The sequence below is a fragment of the Bos grunniens genome, chromosome 27 (genome assembly GCF_055505025.1).
Source record: "Bos grunniens cultivar Pamir isolate PY7600 chromosome 27, Bosgru_T2T1.0, whole genome shotgun sequence".
Lineage (NCBI taxonomy): Eukaryota > Metazoa > Chordata > Mammalia > Artiodactyla > Bovidae > Bos > Bos grunniens.
In genome coordinates this window covers 2842260-2864150 of record NC_141191.1, presented here as the reverse complement: position 1 = coordinate 2864150, position 21891 = coordinate 2842260, and the positions used below count along the sequence as shown (strand labels likewise).

The window sequence follows — 21891 nt, the reverse complement described above, 5'->3', positions numbered from 1 at the left end:
ACTAAAGGATTTCTTCAAGTATGCTGGATGTAGGTCTGAGTTGTTTTTTTTGTTTTTTTGTTTTTTTTTTTTCACTGCAAGTTTGAGAATCTTTGCTTTTAAAGTTTCCTATACATCAAAATCAAAATAAAACTTACCCCAGAGTTGAGCGTGAATTAACAAGAAGAGATCTTTGGGGTAACGTGGAAATCTCTCCAGGTGAGAGAGGCAGGTGTGGAAGGTGAAGTTTTATAAAGTGAGGTGATGTATTGATTAACTACATGGGGGAATCCTTACACAATGTACATAGATGTCAGATCACCACGACGCACTTTGTCATCACATTTCAATAAAGTTGAAATAAAGCAGAATCACTGGTTTACAGGTTGATTTACAGTCAGTGTCAGCGCCCCCACTCGTGCCTGCACTTTAGGCACTGTGTGTACCCGTGAACAGTGGGTCCTGAACAGTGCAGATGTTCACACGCCTGGGTCCAGTCAGCCCCACAATCAGAAGCACTGTTAGTACACCACCTGTACATACCTCAGTGCATCACCCCAGGACATATCCTTCTCTGCTGTTGATTTTCATCATCTGTAAAACAAGGAGCATAGTCATCTCACTAGAGAGATCTTCGTTTCTACGAATCTCACCTTTGATAAGAGATACAACCATTCCATGTGTGTGTTACAATTATTACTTAAAAAAAATTCAAATCTCTTTCCTTTACGCTAATTATACCTTCTGTGTTTAATTTACCAGATGACTTTAACACTCCCTTGTTCTGAGTTGTGCAGTGTTTTGAAATCGAATTTTAAAACTTACTTTTGCTTACTTTAATAAATTACTTGTATTGTTAGTTTGGGCTTCCCAGATGGCTCAGTGGTAAAGAACCTGCCTGCCAATGCAGGGGCTGCAGGAGGCCTGGGTTCGATCCCTGGGTCAGGAAGATCCCCTGGAGGAGGAAATGGCAACCCACACCAGTATTCTTGCCTGGAGAATTCCATAGAGAGAGGAGCCTGGTAGGCGGCAGTCCATGGAGTCTCAGAGAGTCAGACACAACTGAGTGAGCACGCATGCACACGTTGTTTATCCAGCGAGTAAGGATGGCAAGAACATCAGAAGTCATAGAATCACCACCGCACTCTCTTGTCTCCTTACCTTGTTCAGGTGGTGAGACTGAGCCCCACAGGTGGAGTGAATTCCCAAATCCACGCCCGGCGTGTACCTGGATGGGGCTTAACCCCAGTTAAACACATCGATGTGGAAACAGAGAGGAGACTGAGAGAAGAGTGGTTGCCTGACTGCAACACCACCGATACCCGACTCTTCCATGTTGCCAAGGTGGTGAGTGGCTTGCACTTTACATTTTGAACTTGAAATGATAGTCTGCTCTCCAATAACTGAAATTCAGGGAAAAGTCAGGAAGGTGCTTTGTTGTACCTGAAGTTGTAATCAGTTTGCTTTGGGGAGATATTTTTTCTTACCACAGAGAGGAAACATTTTGTGAAATAGTTATTTAACCTTGTTGCACATAGCCTGTATTTATTTTTATCAAGCTCAAAACATGAACAAGTTTTAAAGTTTTTCCATTCGTGATATTACAGTTAACAGTCACGGCACTTATTAAATGATTTGTGGTCACCATCTTTTCTCAATCCGGTAACTTTCAGGGTTGTGTGGGAGGGAAATGTCTGTTTCTCTAGCGTTGGAACTTAAGAAACATAGAAAACAGGTTTACAAAAATATGAAACTCTAAAATAGATGAAGAAAGTAAATCTTGTGACCAGATTATGTGTAGACAAACTGTGTCAGGCGTGCACTTTGCTCAGCTGTTTTGCTTTATTGATCATGAAACAGCTTTGCTGTTGAGATCAACTCTTTAGTCCACTTATTTATTTGTTTTGGAAAAACACTAAATCACTTCATATATTCATTGCACACAAAGCTAGGTGTTCTAAGAGAACCATTGTACGGTGGAGCAGATGCAGGCAAAGAAGAACGTTAGCGTTGCCTTAATCAGGGTGGTGGGACAAACTGAGGCTTCATAAATGACAGATCCCATTAGCTCCATGGGAAAGAGCCGATTTTCAGGAGAATGGTGAGCGCACTGCTCATAAGCATTGATGTGCAAAAGGAGCAATGTGTTTGAAGTATGACAGTGGATTTGATAAACTGTGAATGTTGCCCATGAGTTTGAAGGTGGGAATCTGTAAGTGTAAGTCTCAGTCACGGCAGACATCTGAGGGCTGGTGTGTGAGGATGAGGAGTTTGGTCTTCTTCCCCCAGCTTCTGTGGGGTCCATGGGGTGGGTTACCTGTGGCGGTGGCTGGCTGAGCACCGACTCAGGGAGAAGTAAGCGATAATTGAACCCCAGGCTGGGAGTCACAACCATCCTCTTAGAAGCATCTTCAGTACCTGTCTAGTACTTGACTTGTACTCACTAGCTGAACAAAAAAAGGCAACTGTAAAGAGTTAGAAATTCAGGAGTTAGAAACTTCTTATTGCAAAATTCAGACTTAAATTCAAGAAAGTAGGGAAACCACTAGACCATTCAGGTATGACCTAAATCAAATCCCTTACGAATATACAGTGGAAGCGACAAATAGATTCAAGGGATTAGATCTGATAGACAGAGTGCCTGAAAAACTATGGACAGAGGTTCGTGACATTATTCTGGACGCAGTGATCAAGACCATCCCCAAGAAAAAGAAACACAAAAAGGCAAAATGGTTGTTTGAGGAGGCCTTACAAATAGCTGTGAAAAGAAGAGAAGTGAAAGACAAAGGAGAAAAGGAAAGATACACCCATCTGAATGCAGAGTTCCAAAGAATAGCAAGGAGAGATAAGAAAGCCTTCCTCAGCAATCAATGCAAAGAAATAGAGGAAAACAATAGAATGGGAAAGACTAGAGATCTCTTCAAGAAACTTAGAGATACCAAGGGAACATTTCACGCAAAGATGGGCTCAATAAAGGACAGAAATGGTATGGATGTAACAGAAGCAGAAGATATTAAGAAAAGGTGGCAAGAATACACAGAAGAACCCTACAAAAAAGATCTTCATGACCCAGATAATCACGATGGTGTGATCACTCCAAGAGCCAGATATCCTGGAATACAAAGTCAAGTGGGCCTTAGGAAGCATCATGACGAACAAAGCTACTGGAGGTGATGGAATTCCAGTTGAGCTATTTCAAATCCTAAAAGATGATGCTGTGAAAATGCTGCACTCAATATGCCAGCAAATTTGGAAAACTCAGCAGTGGCCACAGGACTGGAAAAGGTCAGTTTTCATTCCGATTCCAAAGAAAGGCAATGCCAGAGAATGTTCAAACTACCACACAATTGTACTCACTTCACTTGTTAGCAAGAAATGTCTCAAATCCTCCAAGCTAGGCTTCAATGGTACATGAACTAAGAAATCCCAGATGTACAAACTGGATTTGGCAAAGGCAGAGGAACCAGAAATAAAACTGCCAACATCAGCTGGACCATAGAAAAAGCAAGAGAATTCCAGAGACACATCTACTGCTTCATTGACTACACCAAAGCCTTTGACTGTGTGGATCATAACAAACTGGTAAATTCTAAAAGAGATGAGAATAAATACCAGACCACCTGACCTGCCTCCTGAGAAATCTGTATGCAGGTCAAGAAGCAACATTTAGAACCGGACATGGAACAACGGGCTGGTTCCAAGTTGATAAAGGAGTACATCAAGGCTGTACATCGTCACCCTGCTTATTTAACTTATATGCAGAGTACACCATGAGAAACACTGGGCTGGAAGAGGTACAAGCTGGAATCAAGATTGCCAGGAGAAATATCAATAACCTCAGGTATGCAGATGACACCACCCTTATGGCAGAAAGTGAAGAGGAACTAAAGAGCCTCTTGAAGGTGAAAGAGAAGAGTGAAAAAGCTGGCTCAAAACTCAACATTCAAAAACCTAGGATCATGGCATCCAGTCCCATCACTTCATGGCAAATAGATGGGGAAACAATGGAAACAGTGTCAGACTATATTTTTGGGGTTCCAAAATAACTGCAGATGGTGACTATAGCCATGAAATTAAAAGATGCTTGCTCCTTGGAATAAAAGCTATGACCAACCTAGATAGCATATGAAAAAGCAGAGACATTATTTTGCCAACAAAGGTCTGTCTAGTCAAAGCTATGGTTTTTCCAGTAGTCATGTGTGGATGTGAGAGTTGGACCATAAAGGAAGCTGAGCGCTGAGGAAGTGATGCTTTTGGACTGTGGTGCTGGAGAAGGCTCTTGAGAGTCCCTTGATAGTTGTTGTTGCTGCTGCTAAGTCATTTCAGTCGTGTCCAACTCTGTGCGACCCCATAGGTGGCAGCCCACCAGGCTCCCCCATCTCTGGGATTCTCCAGGCAAGAACACTGGAGTGGGTTGCCATTTCCTTCTCCAATGCATGAAAGTGAAAAGTGAAAGTGAAGTCACTCAGTCATGTCTGACCCTCAGTGACCCCATGGACTGCAGCCTTCCAGGCTCCTCCATCCATGGGATTTTCCAGGCAAGAGTACTGGAGTGGGGTGCCATTGCCTTCTCCGATAGTTATTGTTGTTCACCCCCTAAATTGTGAGTGACTCTTTGTGACACCATGGACTGCAGCAGTCCAGGCTCCCCTGTCCTTCACTGTCTTCTAGACTTTATCTAATTACATCAGGTCACCCCAAAGCTGCCTGTTTGAACCACAATAGTTGAGTCTCATCTAAAATTAGCTGTGCTTTGACATATCAATAAGTTACAGTGGTGAGCAGTTGAAAACACTGCAACAAAGCACCTTATTGTCCTCATATAGGGGTGTGATTGAGGATGATATAGAGATATTTTTAAACCCATTTTTTAAAATGAGGTAGCAAAATGAAAATGACTCGTCTGTTGGCTTTTAGTTTCAGGTAAAGAAATAAATTGAATCTTAGTCATAAATGTGGTTTATTGCGAAGACAATATAATCACCTAGGTAGGCATGCTTTCTGCTTTCCCTGGGGATTAGGAAGCTCTCAGTCACGTCGATAGTCCATTATTAGTAAACGAGAAAGCTAAAGCTTATAGAATGAATCATTATGCTCACTTGCTTACCTCTCCTTAGTTTTATTTGTGCTGCATTTATGTTTTGAAAGCCACCTGAATAATATTTGGAATGAGATTGGATGTAATTAATTTAATAATTGATTTGGTAGTTGGGAAATTATATAATTTAGTTAGTGCTCAACAAGTACATGTTTTTGTATGTACTAATTTAACACACATGTACTTTTTACTTACCATATACAGGGTAAAGGCTAATTTTGAAACATTTTTTAGAAATAAACTCAGGGTTTCAGTTGATATGCAAATGATTTCTGAGCTATTGAGCTGCACTCATTAAAATTGGCAAGAACTGGTGAGATTCATTATATATCATTATTTTGCACATCTGTGAATATAGTCTACAAAAGAAACATGAGATATATTCTGTATTACATAAGCTTACTTCAGGCTTGAGTACTCAAAGAAAAAGAAAGTTAGTCACTTAGTCGAGTCCGACTGTTTGTAACCCCATGGACTGTAGCCCACCAGGCTCATCTGTGGGATTCTCCAGGCAAGAATACTGGAGTGGGTTGCCATTTCCTTCTCTAGGGGATCTTACCAACCCAGGAATGAAACCCAGGTCTCCCACATTGCAGGCAGACTCTTTACTCACTGAGCCACCAGGGAAGCAAGTCATGTGTAAAAATCTATGATCTGTAAGCTGGGAAAAAAAGATATCATAAAATAAGTCCGTGCAAAATGGCAATGTGACGCAAATGGTAAGAAAAGTTGCATATCAGGTGATTCTCAAATTGGTGGTGATATCGGATAATGGAAGGATCTAGAGTCACAGACAGAGCATCTCTTCAGTGCCTTCTTCCTGAGATGAGGTAAGTGGTGAGACAGTGCACTTCTTATGATGAAGTCAGATAAAAACCTCTGCTTCCACCAGGAGCAGCCTTCTTCATGCTCCCAAGCTGGTTCCATCCACCCTCCCCAACCCATAAATCCCACTGACTCCTCTGGCATGCGATGTGATATGTAATTATGTGTGTGCTCTTTGACTGATTCCCCACAGCGTGATGTGTGTGAATTGCATCCATGATTCATACATGGATTTATGCACACATTCCCTTGTGGGACACTCAGGTGGCTTACCTGTGGGATGTTATAAACAGTGAAGTGCTGGACAGCCCAACACCTGTCTTTTAGTAAACACATTAATTTTCTGAGTTTGAATTAATTCCCACACAATGTCAGAATTCAGATATCTTGTGGGGAAAATGAGCAAACGCCTTGGAGACCCTTAACATCTCAGACCGTGTCCTTCTGGCCCCTTAGGACCACTGAGGAGCTTCTCAGCTCTGCACTGTTGCCGTGTCAAGTACAGAACATGGTGCTGGGTTCCTTTCTCCCCAGCTGGGGTCCTTAGGATGGCACGGCAGCCCACATGCAGAGCCGAGCAGACGCCCAGGAAGTGCTGGCTGCTGAGCTGCTAGTCACCTTCACTGAAGGTCTGTCAGAAATACTGCTGAAGGTTAGGTCACTGAGGCCACCTAACAGTGGCTGCCATTGAAGGACAGTGCATTTTCAGGTCTCTAATAAACTAGTGTAAACATTAGCTCCATGAAACTTCAATTAACTACAATAATATGTTAGTGATTCTTTATGCATTATCTTAGAAGTAATGCTCATTTATTTCAAATATACATATGAACATATACACATGCAGACATGCATGTATACTGCATACCTATTTATATTTTATATAAACCTGGTCTTTTGGGGGCTCTCATCTTGATAGTATGTATCACTGTAACCAGTGCCATAGATTTATGATATATATATATATATATATATATATGATATATATGGCACCGTTTTCTCAGTTTATATATCAGACAACTATAGCTTACTGCTACTGCTGCTGCTAAGTCACTTCAGTCGTGTCCGACTCTGTACGACTCCATAGACGGCAGCCCACCAGGCTCCCCCATCCCTGGGATTCTCCAGGCAAGAACACTGGAGTGGGTTGCCATTTCCTTCTCCAATGCATGAAAGTGAGAAGTGAAAGTGAAGTCGCTCAGTTGTGTCCGACTCCCAGAGACCCCATGGACTGCAGCCTACCAGGCCCCTCCGTCCATGGGATTTTCCAGGCAAGAGTACTGGAGTGGGGTGCCATCGCCTTCTCCACTGAAGCTTAAACATCATGCCTTCGTTACTTGCTAGTAGTGACGTGATATAAAGCTCTTTTTTCACAACTGTCAGGGAAATATAGAGAATTTTTCTGGTTCTGGGATTGTTTTTGTATTTTTAACAGAAAAAAAAAGGAGATGCAGCGTTAAACACCCAGTAAGTGATGAAACAACAGGACGATCACTGTTCGACAGTGCATTCCATCTTCAGTAATGAAATGATCTCAGACCTTCATTTACTCCAAGATTGTACAAACTGATGAAGTAAATGACTTTAATTAAGTACTCTAAAGTATTTTACATAGCCTACTTCATATGTTTCCCATTTCTTTCTCCGACATGAAAAAGAGATAGATTATGGGAAAATGAATTGATGATGAAAGGTGACCACCCATAGCTTTCCATGGGAAAAGGATCACACACATACACAAGAAGGCTTAGAAGTGAAAGCGTTCTGTTGACTGCTCTTCAGGTGATACTGGAGAGTGTTCACAGCCAACCACCTGACCCAGACTCATCTTCTGGGAAATGTCAGGGTTAAGATAATGGTCATTTTTATATTACAGAAAATGGTGACCGAAACTTGGGGTTCTAGCAAAGCTGTGGGTCAGCATCCTGAGCGCCTGTTCCGTCTGCAGTTGGCAAAGTCACGGGTGCTGTTACAGCACTGTCTCCTCAGCGCGCTCCTGTGGTGAGATCAAGGGGATGGAGGGCATTCCATCACATAGTGTATTCTCACCCTCTGTTCTTCCCACACGAAAGAAGCGGGGTGGGGACAGGGAGGTAGGCCACGTAATATTCCTAATCCTGTCCCAATTCTGACATCAGATTCTGCAGTGCAGTTCACTATGGTTTCAAAATTGTTTCTTCTGGAAAAACAAAGGACAACAAATTTTCATTACATTTGTGTTTTTTGTTTGCAAAACAAAGAGACTGAGTTAAGTCTCACTGTGCATGTTGTCTCGACAGTCTGGTTTCTTACCATCAATAAAAGCATCCTTATATTCCTCTAGAGAGATAAACCCTTTATGGCAACACCCAAAAGGATTTTTAAAAATGATCCCAAAATATGCAGTGTTGTTTTTAGGCTTTGTGGGCAGAGGCATTTCCAAAGTGGGATCATTTCTGATAACTATGTTTCTCTCCTCCCAGTAAGCGTCAATAACAGGATGCCAGGTCCACCCATCCTGTGGACTCTGCTTCCTGTTACAAGTAGGGTCCTCAGAGTCCCCAGGTGCACATTACAAGTATAAAAGTAAACGTCTGTTATAATATGTGTGCACTTATCATAGAATAGTAATTATGAGGCAGGCATATCAATCAGTTCAGTCACTCAGTCGTGTCCGACTGAATCCCATGAAGTTGTGTCCCATGAATCGCAGCACGCCAGGCCTCCCTGTCCATCACCAACTCCCGGAGTTCACTCAGACTCATATCCATCGAGTCGGTGATGCCATCCAGCCATCTCATCCTCTGTCGTTCCCTTCTCCTCCTGCCCCCAATCCCTCCCAGCATCAGAGTATTTTCCAATGTGTCAACTCTTCTCATGAGGTGGCCAAAGCGCTGGATCAGGGAAAAAGCAAGAGTTCCAGAAAAACATCTATTTCTGCTTTATTGACTATGCCAAAGCCTTTGACTTTGTGGATCACAAGAAACTGTGGGAAATTCTGAAAGAGATGGTAATACCAGACCACCTGACCAGCCTCTTGAGAAACCTGTATGCAGGTCAGGAAGCAACAGTTAGAACTGGACATGGAACAATAGACTGGTTCCAAATAGGAAAAGGAGTACGTTAAGGCTGTATATTGTCACCCTGCTTATTTAACTTATATGCACAGTACATCATGAGAAATGCTGAGCTGGAAGAAACACAAGCTGGAATCAAGATTGCCGGGAGAAATATCAATAACCTTAGATAAGCAGATGACACCACCCTTATGGCAGAAAGTGAAGAGGAACTATAAAGCCTCTTGATGAAGGTGAAAGAGGAGAGTGAAAAAGTTGGCTTAAAGCTCAACATTCAGAAAACGAAGATCATGGCATCTGGTCCCATCACTTCATGGGAAATAAATGGGGAAACAGTGGAAACAGTATCAGACTTTATTTTGGGGGGCTCCAAAATCACTGCAGATGGTGACTGCAGCCATGAAATTAAAAGACGCTTACTCCTTGGAAGAAAAGCTATGACCAACCTAGATAGCATATTGAAAAGCAGAGACTATTTTGGCAAAAAAGGTCCATCTAGTGAAGGCTATGGTTTTTCCAGTGGTCACGTATGGATGTGAGAGTTAGACTGTGAAAAAAGCTGAGTGCTGAAGAATTGATGCTTTTGAACTGTGGTGTTGGAGAAGACTCTTGAGAGTCCCTTGGCATATCAATATATACAACCAATTTTCAGGAATTGTAAAAGTATTCATTTCGTCAAGGATCAGAGTCCACACAGCACGCATGCGCACACACGCGCGCGCGCACACAAACACACACACACACACACAGATAGTTTTATAGCACTATTGTTTCATGTATCCGTTAGTGTTTTAAGTGGCTACTTGTTCCTGAGAGCTCTGCTGAGCGCAGAACACAGGAGTGATAACGGTACTCTCTCCCAGATAAAGCACTTTCTGAGGACAGGAACCACGTTTCAGGTGATGGGATCGCTCCACAGTGTGGGAGGAAGGTAGCAGCATCATTGGAGCTGGGGCGAGAGGTGAACCATTTTAGGGAACACAGGACCACCCGCGGTGACTCTGAACAAGTGTTCGCAGGCACACTGGCCACTTTCTCTTCCTCAGCCAGAGGCTGTCTCTGCTCCCACGGACAGAGGGGATGGAGCACAGATAACACACAGTGAGTGTCGAAAGGGAGATATCAATACAAGTAACCCTTCCCTGAGAGCATTTACTTTAGAAAACCTGTAATCACATTCTCTGTCTTCTGAAGTGTGTGTAAATCTTTTTAAAATCTAAGTCTACCAACATCAGATCCAGGAATACGCTTCTCAAGGACAAAGGAGTTAACACGTTGAAATGTCACCATCAGGGACATGACACCCTGTCTCCTAGGTTCTTTGGGTCAAAGTTCCCACTGAGCCCAGCTCTCCTGCTTCCCCACCAAATAGCTAGACACAACCTGGAGCCGAGGAGGGCCTCCAAAGGAGCAGACTTCGGAAGTTAGTTCATCTGAAGCTTCAGGTGGGGCTTCCCTGGTGCCTCAGTCAGTTAAGAATCTGCCTGTAATGCAAGAGACCTGGATTTGATCCCTGGGTGGGTTGGAGAAGGGAATGGCTACCCACTCCAGTATTCTTGCCTGGTAAATCCTATGAAGTTGCAGAGTCGGACATGACTGAGCAACTAATGCTTTTCTTCAGGTGGGTGGCTATGGAAGTCAGAAACAAATGTAAAATGAGTTTGAGATGCACTGTCTGTGGGTGGGTCATGCAGGTGGAGCTGGTTTTATGAGGAAGGATTTGCAGGGTGTGAAGTTCACGGAGGGAGCCTGGCTGGGTCTGGAAAGGGGAGAATTTGTCACTTCTTGTTGTTTGAGTCTTTGAAGACTGGCAGCCTGTTTCTAAGAGCTAAATGAACCTACCTTTCTCCTGTTGAACATTGGTTTCATGATCTTTAGGTTTGAACCGAATTATAATTAGCATTGGCTCATTCAACAGCAACTGTAAATATAAATAATCGAAAGTGGTTTAAAATGGCTGGGAGAAATAGCAATAACCTCAGATATGTAGATGACACCACCCTTATGGCATAAAGTGAAGAAGAAGTAAAGAGCCTCTTGATGAAAGTGAAAGAGGAGAGTGAAATAGTCGGCTTAAAGCTCAACATTCAGAAAACTAAGATTATGGCATGTGTTCCCATAACTTCATGACAAATAGATGGGGAAAGAATGGAAACAGAGACAGACTTTATTTTGAGGGGCTCCAAAATCACTGCAGATGGTGACTTCAGTCATGAAATTAAAAGACACTTGCTCCTTGGAAGAAAAGTTATGACCAACCTAGACAGTATATTAAAAAGCACAGACATTACTTTGCCAACAAGTGTCCCTCTAGTCAAAGCTATGGTTTTCCAGTAGTCATGTATGGATGTGAGAGTTGGACTATAAAGAAAGCTGGATGCTTTTGAACTATGGTATTGGAGAAGACTCTTGAGAGTCCCTTGGACTGCAAGGAGATCCAACCAGTCCATCCTGAAGGAAATCAGTCCTGAATATTCATTGGAAGGACTGATGCTGAAGCTGAAACTCCAATACTTTGGCCACCTGATGCAAAGAACTGACTCATTTGAAAAGATCCTGATACTGGGAAAGATTGAAGGCAGGAGGAGAAGGGGACAACAGGATGAGATGGTTGGATGGCATCACTGACTCGACAGACATAGTTTGAGTAAACTCCGGGAATTGGTGATGGGCAGGGAGAGGCCTGGCATGCTGTAGTCCATGGGGTCACAAAGAGTCAGATACAACTGAGTGAATGAACTGAACTGAACTGAGGGGCATCATATGTAGCACATATTAAAAAAAACAATGCTGATAGCTGTTTCCTATACAAACCTTTTTTCAGGTCTCAAATTTTCTAACTGCCAGTGCATTTTGCAGTTGGTGTTTATATTTAATTAGTGTCTCTTGTCTATCCCTCCACAAAAGCTAGTGTGAACCTAATTATGTGCCTTATAACAGATTCAATTTTAGAATTATGGTAATATTGTACCTTAATGTCAACTGTGAAAAATTTTGTTTAAAGACCCACAAGGAAGGAAACAGTATCCTCATACTATTAAATACAAAATGTTTTTAACCACAAAACAAAATGAACCAGGTAGCAAAGCTCAGGCTGGAAAACATAATATGAAAAGAATGCTGCTTCCATCCTGTAGCATTTAGTACATTTTAAAGCAGAAAGAAAACACCAGATTTACATTTAATTAACCCAGCCTAGCTCAGGGCTGGTTAGATCTTTAAAGCCCACACGACTCTGGCACATACTGGTGTCCGAGTTTCTTTTATGACTTTGCCATTGTCATTATGTAAGAAAATGAACCTGAGCTGTGCTTGCAATGAGTATCTCTGACACTGGCCTGGGCTTGTGAGCTCACTGAGAGGTCACATGGGAAACCCTGCAGCCTGCCAGCCTTGGAAGAGCAGGCCCATGTAGATGCTCCTGCGGGATGGCCTGCATAGCCTGGGCCTGAAGTTTACTGGTCATTAACTGCTGCTTCCAGCAGCCTGTTCCTCTTTGAAATCCATAGTTGTGTTATGCGTTCCATAGTCCGCAATGAGTTTGCAAAATATTTTCACTTAAAACTTTGCAAATGATGGGAGAATTATATTCTAGAGGCTTTAGAGTGAATGACTGTTTTATGAGTACTCATTAAATACTTAGTATGTTTTAGAAATATCAAATAAGGGGGTTTTTTGAGTACCTCAAAGTTCCAAACCCATATTATAAAACTAGAATGAATTTTAACTAAAATTAACAGAAAATGGCCAAAACAGTTATGTAGTTGTTAACATTTAGAGTGTGCTTTGGTCTTCATAGAAAATTAATAATAGAGATTTTAGGGCGTCCCTGATGGCTCAATGGTAAAGAATACCTGCCAATGCAGGAGATGCCAGATCGATCCCTGGGTTGGGAAGATCCTCTGGAGAAGGAAATGGCAACCCACTTCAGTATTCTTGCCTGGGAAACTCCATGGACAGGCGAGCCTGGTGGGCTATAGTCCATGGGGTTGCAAAGAGTCGGACATGACTTAGTGACTAAACAACAATATAATTTGACTGGATCAACTCGTTTTTTTCCTGCCTTTCTCATTTTAATTCATAACAAAGTAATTAAATAATAAAACTTCCTCTAGTAAACTAATCAGTTTCAGTTTTTTATTCATAATCTTTTTAATTCAATAATATATGATTTTTGTCCACTAACCTACTTATTAAAATTAAATGGAATTTCTGGATGTAAAGTATACATATATTTGCATTATTAAATTGGTTCTTAGAAAAACATTACCATGGAAATAAAATAACAGTAGATCTAGTTGATTGATTATACTTTTATTTTTTTAATTCTTCAAAATAAATAACAGTTGAATTATTCAAATGTAAGGAGTTTCATGTAAATTGGAGGACTAAAATATTAAGCAAAATGGCAAAATGACACTTATAATATTTATAGACTGCATGCTATTAGAATAAAATCAAAACAAAGATATACAAACACAAATACACTGAATGTCTCTTTTGAACATATGTATATACATTATGAAGTTAAAAGGATTAGAGTAGCAACATATAATTTCTGAATTTTTAACTTCTTTTTTTTTTAATTTTTTTTTTTATAAGACTGGTAACTGTAGAATTTCCCAAGTATTTTTCAAGATGAAATCAATCAGACAGCCTCAACACCATGTTCTGTTGGCTATGAATTCTGTCACGCCCAGGACCAGGGCAAACCTCGCCTCTCTGAAAAGACTAGGAAGGTATGGAGAAGGACATGGCAACCCACTGCAGTATTCTTGCCTGGAGAATCCCATGGACAGAGGAGCCGGGCAGGCTACAGTTTATAGGGTCAGTCAGACACAGCTGAAGCGACTTAGCGCACACCTACACAGGGCCACTGACCACACTGTGCCTGTCCCTTTGTTCTCTGTGCGGCTCCAGTCTCTGAGACTCTGTATCCTGGGGAGGAAGGAAGGTGTGGGAAGGGGCAGTTTGGTCAATTCTAAGAGACATCCAGCTCCTCCAAGACAGGCCTCCAGTCTCCCTGCCCGCCAGCACTGCCTCAACTTCCTCCTCCCCAGCTCACCTGTCTCAGTAACCCCTGGAGCCGCTGTGCACTTGGAGCCGGGCCTCAGCTTCACGAGAAAAAGTCCCGCAATGCACTGCTGAGTGGCTGAGACTGAGCCTTTCCTGCCCCAGCTCCCCGCAGACAGGCACTACCTGGCGCAGAAACTCATTTATAGCTTAGCGGGAGTCTCTTCCGCTAACAGCAGGGGGGGATTTTGTTTCTAACATGTTTAAAGATGCTTAAAAAGTGTTTGAAAAGTGCAGGCATGGCCTTAAGAATTTTGTTCCTGACAGAGAGCCTGGTGCCTGGCAGCAGAGGCAGAGCTGGTAGGAGAGGAACAAGAGAGAGAGGGGATGTTTGCTTTCGCTGCCCTGAAGCAGGGCCCCCACTCTCCCGCCGCCCCTTCAGGGCAGACTGTGAAGGCTGGTTCTGTGTGACCGCGGCGTCACTGAGGGTGTCTGGAGAGCTGGTGGCATGGGTTTCCAGACGGGGTGCGAGGGAGTCTCTGAAAGAGATCAGTATTTGAACCTGTAGACCCGAGCAAGGCAGACCCTCAGCACAGGGCAGCACTTCCACCCCAGGGCCTGTGCGGAGCATAAGGACAGACGGGCAGGGCACTCTCCGCCTGCACGGGACAGACCCAGGACCAGGGAACAGCAGCATGGGGTCAAGGAAGGCAGAAAAGCGAGGGAGCCCATGCATTGTGCCGTGTTCAGGGAGAATATTTTAAACCTATTATCCATGTTTTTAAAATTTAATGTCTTATTTTTATATTTACCCTGATGGCTACAAAATAAGCTGCTTTCATTACTTCCCATGCTGCCCTTTAATCTGTGCCGAGGGCACTGTGTAATACTGGGACGAGGCAATGAGGCGGCGGCTCCTCCTGGCTTCTCAGGAGAACTTAAGCTCTTGGAGAACCTACTTACAGGATTAGCGGAGAACTTTCGAATCCAGGTCAGCGTGAGCAATAAGCTCTGTCTTCATAGTGAAGGGCTGCAGATTCGCCATCAGCAGCAGCTGGAGAAGGAGGGGCAGTTCTGAGTTCATATCAGGAGGGTAGGGGGGACCAAGTTTTGGAAATTGGCTGTTAGCACTTCCCAGATCCCCTCAGCTGATGCACTCAGAAGCCATGTGTCCAGCAGAGGAAACTCATTTCCAGACAGCTGACCCCAAGGACCCAACGGAAGCTATAAAAATGGCCCCTCGTTATAAAGCATTTTTCTGCCAACAGCATAAAGTAATTGCCAGCAGGTGATTCTGTTAAATGACCAGTACATCTCTGTGAAGCCTGACCCTTCAAAGGAACAGCTTATAAGAGATGTCGTTTATGCTCTGAGCATCTTGTGCTAGATGCCCCTCTGGCAGCAGGACTGCAGTCACCCTGCCTTTGCACAGTGTGCACCTTCTTGAGGCTTCCAGGCCATCCCAACCACCCCGACAGACAGACGTGACAACTTCCCCCAGCAAGCAGTGACTGATTAATTTAAGATGCAGAGAGGGTCCATGCAGAGCAGAGACAGCAAGAGCAGGCAGATTAGTGCCAGGGCGCCTTAGTAAGCAGAAAGGGACGTCCATCTGAAAATTCATTTGCCTATGCAGGTTAAGTAGGTTTGAGCATCTCTTTTGTACCAGTCTTAGGTTAAACTCTGAGATACAAAAATGACCCCAAGATCACAGAGATCGTCAACACACTAGAAAGTAGGCAGAAAGCAAAGGTGAGGCACACAGAGAACTGATGATAAAGCTAGTCCTGTCACTGAGCTCACTTGCAGAGAGGGCTTCTAGGAACTTGAGATGATACAGAGCCATGGAAGGCACTTATACATGAGTTTTGAGTCACATTCTACAGATTCTGTGAGTTGAAAGACACACAAAAAGCATTTAGAGTGAAGTATGAACAAAGAAATACCTCCATAAATATTTCCAGTAGTAAGGGAAAGGAGAATATTCACAGGATATCAAAGACTGTCTCTGGGCAGTCTGAAAGGTGCTCTATATAAGTGTACAGAGACATATTTTAGAAGACATGCCAGCACATGCTCTTCAGGATCGGTGTTAATGCCTGTGTTAAACAGTGATGTGCCTTTAGCTTTCCAGCCAAAAGCAGAACTTAGTTGACCACAGAGATTACTCTTAAATTTCAGTCACAAGTAGCATTAACATATTTTAATACATTTATTTCTCAGATATTCTTAAAGCTGGCATAGGCATTAAATTTGCTGAAATTCATGATCAAGAATGATCTCAATGACAAATAATCAGGAAAGGCTAACATCACAGCTAACATGAACCTGGAGTACTGGTTGAAATAAGTGACAGACCTCCCAGAAATTTAACAGATCTGGGAAATGGCAGAGTAGAAGGACATGCACTCAGTTTCTTCTGCAAGAACACCAAAATTGCAACCAGCCATCTACAGAAGGATATTGGAACCCACCAAAAAAAGAAACCCCATGCACAAGGACAAAGGTGAAGCTGCAAGAAGACTGTAGGAGGGACACAGTCAAGTTTAAAATCAAATCTCCTACCCACCAGAAACTCTTGGAGGGCACAAGCCAAACCTTGTGTGTACCAGGACCCAGGAAAAGAAGCAGTGAGCCCCACAAGAGACTGGGCCAGACCTGCTGTGAGTGTTTGAGGGTCTTCTGTGGAGGCATGGGTCAGCAGTGGCCTGCCTCAGGGACAGGGGCACTGGCAGCAGCAGTTCTGGAAGGCGTGGCATGTGGCATAAGTTCTGTTGGAGGAGGTAGCCATTAGCCCCACCATGGAGTCATCCGGTGGGCGATCCACAAACTGGAAGACAGTTATACAGAAAAAGTCCTCAATCTGTTGTGAAAGTTCTACCCCCACAACAGACTTCCCAACCTGGGGGTCTGGCAAAGGAACTGGAAATCCCCAGGGAAATTGACTTTGAAGGGCAGCAGGATTTCATTATAGAATGTCTACAAAACTGGGGAAACAGAGATTCTTGGAGGGCACAAACAAGACCTATGCAAGGGACCCAGGATAAAGGAGTAGTGATCCCTATGCCTCTATAACCTGCCATAGAGACTACAGACTCTAGGACTGGACAGCCTCAGGCCAAACTATAGGGAGGGAACACAGCCCCGCCCATCAGGAGAAAATTGGGTTAAAGATTTACTGAGCACAGTCCATCAGAACAAGACTAGCAATTTCCCCCTCAGTCAGTCTCTCCCATCAGGACACTTCCATAAGCCTCTCATCCATCTCCATCAGAGAGCAGACAATGAAAACCACAATCATAGAAAACTAACCAATCTAATCGCATGGACCACAGCCTTGTCTAACTCAATGAAACTATAAGCCATGCTGTGTAGGGCCACTCAAGACGGATGGGTCATGGTAAAGAATTCTGACAAAATGTGGTCCACTGGAGAAGGGAAGGGCAAACTGCTTCAGTATTCTTGCCTTGAAAACCCCATGAACAGTATGAAAAGGCAAAAAGATAGGACACTGAAAAATGAACTCTCCAGGTTGGTAGGTGCCCAATATGCTACTGGAAATCAGTGGAGAAATAACTCCAGAAAGAATGAAGAGATGGAGCCAAAGCAAAAACAAAACACCCAGTTGTGGATGTGACTGGTGATGGAAATAAAATCCAATGATCTAAAGAGCAGTATTGCATAGGAACCTGGAATGTTAGGTCCATGAATCAAGGCAAATTGGAAGTGGTCAAATAGGAGATGGAAAGAGTGAACATCGACATTTTAGGAATCAGCAAACTAAAATGGACTGGAATGGGTGAATTTAACTCAGATTACCATTATATCTACTACTGTGTGCAAGAATCCCTTAGAAGAAATGGAGTAGCCATCATAGTCAACAAGAGAGTCCAAAATGCAGTACTTGGATGCAATCTCAAAAATGACAGAACAATCTCTTTTCATTTCCAAGACAAACCATCCAATATCACAGTAATCCAGGTTTATGCCCTGACCAGTAATGCTGAAGAACGGTTGTTGAATGACTGAATGGTTGTTGAAAGTTGAATGGTTCTATGAAGACCTACAAGACCTTCTAGAACTAATACTCAAAAAAGATGTCCTTTTCATCATAGGGGACTGGAATGCAAAAGTAGGAAGTCAAGAGATAACTGGAGTAAATTTAGCAAATTTGGCCTTGGAGTACAAAACGAAGCAGGTCAAAGGCTAACAGAGTTTTGCCAAGAGAACACACTGGTCACAACAAACATGGTCTTCCAACAATACAAGAGAAGACTCTACACATGGACATCACCAGATGATAAATACTGAAATAAGATTGATTATATTCTTTGGAGTCAAAGATGGAGAAGGTTTATCAGTTCAGTTCAGTTTAGTTGCTCAGTCGTGTCTGACTCTTTGTGACCCCATTGACCACAGCACACCAGGCCTTCCTGTCCATCACCAACTCCCAGTGTTTACTCAAACTCGTGTCCATTGAGTCAGTGATGCCATCCAATCATCTCATCCTCTGTCATCTCCTTCTCCTCCTGCCTTCAATCTTTCCCAGCATCAGGGTCTTTTCAAATGAGTCAGTTTTTCGCATCAGGTGGCCAAAATATTGGAGTTTCAGCTTCAGCATCAGTCCTTCTAATGAATATTGAGGGCTGATTTCCTTTAGGATTGACTGGTTGGATCTTTTTGCTGACCAAGGGACTCTCAAGAGTCTTCTCCAACACCACAGTTCAAAAGCATCAATTCTTCAGTGCTCAGCTTTCTTTATAGTCCAACTCTCACATTCATACATGGCTACTGGAAAAACCAAAGCTTTGACTAGATGGACATAAATACAGATTGCCGACTGTAGGAAATGAAAGACATCTTCATGGAGGGAGGTGCCCCTGGCACCACTTATATCCAACACCCGTGATCTGACTTCTCAACGTCTCATGCCACTGTCATCAGCATAACGACTATAATCACCTGTTTAAACAATTTTGGGTTTAAACTCTGTTAAGTATCCCCTCGATAGTATTACTTTCTGTGATTGTTTCATCACTCAGGCAATTGAATTGTATGTTTGAAATATTTAGGTGATATGCCTGCAAACATGAAGAAATCCAAACATCTAGTAGATGGAGGATTGTTCATTCTTCAAATTTTTAAGAATTTAGCATGCTTATAGGTTTTCAATAATTTCTGAAAAACTTCAGCAATCCCCAAACACTTATTTGTAAATTCAATAAATAATTGCTATGTTCATTTCACATGCTGAGCAAAAAATGAATAGAGATTCTGAAGAGCCAAGAGATGGGGAGGGAAGGCAGAGCAGGTAACATCCTTGAAACAAAGGTAAACAAAACTTCTTATCAAAATACACTGTTTGCAGTTGCTAATTCTCAATTTTGATTGCTCTATTTCCATCTCCAGTTGTGTTGAATGTGTGTGCGATCAAATGTGTTTCTGTTCTTATGCACATATTTTGTATTTTATCATAATAACTGAATACTAAATGTTTCATTTACTTTGCAAAAATTATCATATACTTGAAGAACTGTGCTTAAAGGTAAATACCACCCACAGTTATTCTAGGTCTTACTCAGGCCCTGAGAATTTCTCCATAAAAGTCTTGTCAAAAACAGTGATTTGCTTTGCATTTGTTGGCATTTTGTTGAAAGCAGCTGCAGATGATGCCCCTTTTGATGGCAGGAGATGAATGTGTTTTAGAGAATGAAACCATTTCTCATAAGGGACCCTTTGGGAGCAGATCTGTATTTGAATAGGTGCTGAGCACTTCCACAGAGCTTTGTAGCCTGTGATGTCTTCAGAGCACTGGCAGCTCGAGAGAGGGGTTCTGGGAGCTCACAATCTCCAAGGAAACATATTTAAAGTTCGTTCAGAGTTAGAAAATGCTTTAACTCTTTTCCTGATCCCATTCTTATTTTATAATTTTGTCAAGGCATTTAAAAGTTATAAATATTGAAAATGATCTTGGTATTGGAAATATAGTTTTTTCCCATGCCTTACAAGAGATCTAAAACGCCGGATGATAACACTTTTTTTTTAATTTCTAAAGTCACTCTCAAAACAAGAATTCTTCCATCGCAACCTCAAGAAACTCCAGAATCTCACATGTTTAATTGCATTGCTGGTCTTAACACTTAAACTTCGGAACTGCTTAATCATTTTTTGGTGACTTGAAGCTACTGATACCAAACCAGGTTAAATCACATTAGAGGGTTTTCTGCTTATCCAATAACTCCGTAAAGTCATTAGATTTGACTGTGAATAGCCCCCTGGCTGACTATAACAATAAAAGGTTAAATAGGAACATTATTTTTTTTATCCTCCAGGAGTTTATAAATTCAATTTGATGTCAATAGTTGAAGAAGATGACAAAGACCACTAGGGCAGCATGTTTCCCTACAAGGATGAGAGCCAACCTCTTATGGGGAGGAAAATTAATTCATATGAAATAGGAGTAAACGGAAAACATAAAATGTAGACATGTGCACACACAAAGAGAGTCACTTCAATACTGTAAACTTATCTGTCCAATATGGAAATTTCTGATAAGGGACAGGCATAGTTAAGGAAAACATTCAGAACCTTGGGTAATGAGAATTTAGTGATTTCTCTTTTTTAACTTGATATTTTATATTATAGTAAAGCAGATTAACAGTGTTGTGATAGTGTCAGGTGTACAGCAGAGGCACTCAGCCATACATACACATGTGTTCATTCTCCCCCAAACGCCCCTCACATCCAGGCTACTACGTAACAGTGAGCAGAGTTCCCTATGCTGTACAGTAGGTCCTTGTTGGTTATCCATTTTCAATTTCAATTTCATTGCACACTCAAAAATTCCTCAAGACCTTTTGTGACAAGGAGCATCCTCCTGCTGTCCCTCTGTCAGGATGCTGTCAAAGTGCCTCAGAAAACAATAAAAATGACACCAGTAGCCCCGCCCAGGGAACACACGGACAGCTCCTGTAGGACAGGAGGTTGTTAATGGTAGCAAGGCTGATCCCACCAGCTCATGCTTAGCCCAGAGCAGGGGTTTTCCTGTCTTCTGAGGAAAGTGGACGCAGCCCAGCCCACAAGCTGTTTCATACAGAAACTTATCCCCACCCACTGCACCCTCCTGATGACAAGGAAAACACGGTGTCTTAGGCCACTTGGGCTGCTGTAACAAAAATGCCACAGCAAGGAAGGGACCATGTCACAGGGTTTATGAATCTTCAGAGGTTTCTTATTTTTGCTTTCATCTCTGTGTATCCATTTGAAATATTCTGACTGTGTGTTAATATGGAGGAAGTCTTAAAAACTCTCTTGACAGGACAAAAACTATTGAAAATTCCAACATATGGAGGCTGAACAACACACTGATGAATAACCAACAAATCACAGAAGAAATCAAAAAAGAAATCAAAATATGCACAGAAATGAATGAAAATGAAAACACAACAACCTAAAACCTATGGGACACTGTAAAAGTAGTGCTAAGGGGAAGGTTCATAGCAATACAGGCTTACCTCAAGAAACAAGAAAAAAGTCAAATAAATAACCTAACTCTATACCTAAAGCAAGTAGAAAAGGAAGAAATGAAGACCCCCAGGGTTAGTAGAAGGAAAGAAATCTTAAAAATTAGGGCAGAGATAAATCCAAAAGAAACAAGAGACCATAGCAAAAATCAACAAAGCTAAAAGCTGGTTCTTTGAGAAGATAAATAACATTGACAAACCATTAGCCAGACTCATCAAGAAACAAAGGGAGAAGAATCAAATCAACAAAATTATAAATGAAAGTGGAGAAATCACAACAGACAACACAGAAATACAAAGGATCATAAGAGACTACTATCAGAAATTATATGCCAATAAAATGGACAACGTGGAAGAAATGGACAAATTCTTAGAAAAGTACAACTTTCCAAAACTG

The 21891-nt window shown here is 42.2% G+C and overlaps 1 long non-coding RNA gene across 1 annotated transcript in view; it reads left to right on the top strand.

The window, feature by feature from the left end:
- Window positions 1-1149: 1149 nt before the first annotated feature.
- Window positions 1150-21891, top strand: part of LOC147343407 (uncharacterized) — a 62809-nt gene continuing 42067 nt past the window's right edge. The window contains exon 1 of the long non-coding RNA XR_015156492.1: window positions 1150-1326. This is a non-coding gene — a long non-coding RNA (uncharacterized LOC147343407). The remainder of the gene's footprint in view (window positions 1327-21891) is intronic.